General features: G+C 38.1%; 1 long non-coding RNA gene across 1 annotated transcript; it reads right to left on the bottom strand.

Moving 5' to 3' along the window:
- Window positions 1–294: 294 nt before the first annotated feature.
- LOC144892517 (uncharacterized) lies at window positions 295–1446 on the bottom strand. Its single transcript, XR_013623720.1, has 3 exons — window positions 1329–1446; window positions 724–852; window positions 295–497 (listed from the first exon to the last, which is right to left on the bottom strand). It is a non-coding gene; the product is annotated as an uncharacterized LOC144892517 (long non-coding RNA).
- Window positions 1447–3091: the final 1645 nt, after the last annotated feature.

Raw genomic sequence — 3091 nt, 5'->3', positions numbered from 1 at the left:
GAATTACAAAAAACAAAGCTAATAATTCATTAAACAACATTTATATTCACCCCACCCAGATTAGCTAATTTAATTCGTGGTAAAAAAAAAAAAATTAAATAAATAAAAATCATAAGCCACACCCACACAGACCCCGCCCACACAGACCACACCCATCATCCCCCACCCCCAGTGCGTCCCCCACCCTTGATCCCCCCTCATCCCACCCCCACCTTCCCCACACACACAAGGGGAGGGGAGGGGTGGGATGAGGGGGGGTCAAGGGAGGAGGACGCACCTTCCCGTCCCTTTTCCTTTATTCTCTTTTTGTAATTAAGAATTAAATAATTGTAAACAAAACAAATATATATAAATATTGAAAACATTAAAATCTTTATATTATTAAAACATTTTTCTTGAGGTATACATTCAACTTCTCCCCAGCACAAGTCATCAATTTCTTCCCAGCACAAGTCAAAGGTTGGTTCAGCAGATGTCTTCAGGTTTTGAATCTCTTTCTATTAAAGACAAGAGGGCAGAGATATTTATTCCATATTTACATTCCATGTCAAAGCGTCTTGAAAAGCGCTATACAAAATAAATGTATTATTATTATTATTATTAATATAGGGTCGGATGCCCTTCCTGACACCAACCCTGAATCACCTCTTACGATGCGCAGGGATATGGTGTACCTATTATAAACGGTGAACCACACACACACACACGTACACACATGCTTACCTGAAAAAATCCAGCTTAGCGTCAAGATCGTTGAGTTGAAAATGTAGAGGTTCACAGGTTGATAGGAAATAACCACTCCTTGGGAGATCAAAATCATCCCACTCAAAATTTTGGTCTTCGAGGTTAATACTGCAAACAAAATAAGGAGAAATTACTATGCTGAAGTAAGCCTGACAAAACATCACACACACGCACATACACACACAAACACACACACACATACACACACACACACACACACACATTCACAGATACATACACACACACATACACACACGAACACACACACACACACACATACACACACACACATACACACACTAACACACACACACACACACACACACACACACACACATTCACAGATACATACACACACACATACACACACGAACACACACACACACACACACACATACACACACGAACACACACACACACACACACACACACATACACATTCACAGATACATACACACATACTCACACACACATACACACACACGAACACACACACACACATTCACACACACACATACACACACATACACACACACACTAAGGCAGCGTCATTTAACACCAACGTATTTTATTTAGTGTCATACCTTTTACATGAATCGTCTAAGAATGGTGAAACAGGCAGGTTGTTCAAGTTCAGTTGGTTGTGAATCTCTTGAGGAAAAACTTGATATTCTGCCAGGTTATTCACAATATTCGCATTGCTGTAATAATGATAAAGGGGGATTAAGTCATCAGTTGTATAATTAATCACATACAAAACTCTCATTGAACACTAATTCTGAATGAAACTTACCAAAGTCCTAGTGAGTTGATATACTCTTCATCAGAGTAAAGGCTGGAGTAAGCCATGTTGTCATTCAGATCCGTCGATTCCCAATGTTCAAAACTGTATTCAACATGGCTTTTTATAATGTCCAAAATGTATTTTCGGGAACAGAACTCAGCTTTAACATTTCGAGGAAACAGGAAACGAAACAATGGAGATTTCTGGGAAGTGATTCAAGTTTTATCGCAAGTCATTTCTCAAAAGTGAGGAGATTGAAAGAAAAACCGTTTTTTTTGTATGGTAATATCTTGAAAAAGAATCAAACTTAAACATTTTCTTTCTTAAAGCTAATGTTAGTGTTAAAAAAGTAAAAAAAGTTAATGAAAAAATTAAATCATTTCCCACGCATAAACAAATATTTGTAGGATCGATGTTTGAGTGGTCTACTCGGGATCATTGATAGTAAGAGTACCATAAGACCAAGGGGGAATCATTGTTTGAGTGTCAAAAGGCTAAAAGGTTCGTAAAGAGGTGAGAAGAAAATTAACATGGAAGTGAATGGGTCAATGTTTGAGTGGGTCAAAGATAATCTGCCAAATGATATGTAAAAGAAGGATTATAGGTCTATAAGGGAAAACAAATATTTGTAGTGTTTGAGTGGTCTAATGAACAACATTAAGGATAGGTACTATAGACAAAAGGTTCATAAAGATGAGGGTGGGAGAAATAGAGGTGTTAATGGGCAATGAGGTTAAGAGGAAAATTAACATGTAAGTCAATGGGAAAATGAGAGTGTCCCAGAAGCAACATATATACACTACTGTTTAATAATAATAATAATAATAATAATAATAATAATAAAAAAATAAAAATAAAAATAATAATAATAATAAGTGTAATAATAATAATCTTACTATAATTCACCAAATGTCCGTCCGTCTGTTCGAAGGTACCGTAAAAACTGCTGAACCGATCGAAACGATATTTTGGGTGGGTAATCCTGGGACTCCTGGGAGTAAAATAGGCTATTTAGTTTTCCCAATTTCAGCTTTGGTCTCCAGCATTCTCAGGTTTGGACTCCCGCATAACATTCACATTCGCATAACGTCCATTGTTCTCATTGTGACGATGTTGTTTTCCCAGGTGCTGCACAAACGGCTGCACCGATCGCTGCACAGACTCGATCAGACTCGGTGACCCCGGACAAAGACCTTTTATAAGGACATGGGTTGAATCCCTGCTTGAAAGAATTCTAACCCATTTCAACTGAAGGAAACATGTATCGGGAGTACATACGACATAGCGATTGTGAACACGATTATCGATCGCGATTCACGATCACGATCATCACGATCATAGTGTATCGATCACTGTGGGACATTTGGTGAATTATAGTAAGATACTGTTTAGATTTTGATGAGGTTTGGTATTTTGATGAGGCGTGTGGTATGATTTAACGGATGTTAAATCCGTTGATCTCCATCTCCATCGATCGCCAACAGATCGCTGTCTCCATCGATCTTGCCAAGGCCGTAACAGCTATCGGCTCAAAATCCTTTTAACTGTTGATTTGGTGGAGTT

Source organism: Myxine glutinosa, chromosome 6, assembly GCF_964187855.1.
Source record: "Myxine glutinosa chromosome 6, kmMyxGlut1.1, whole genome shotgun sequence".
Lineage (NCBI taxonomy): Eukaryota > Metazoa > Chordata > Myxini > Myxiniformes > Myxinidae > Myxine > Myxine glutinosa.
The sequence above is the reverse complement of the archived record's forward strand: the minus strand, read 5'-3'. Positions and strand labels throughout refer to the sequence as shown.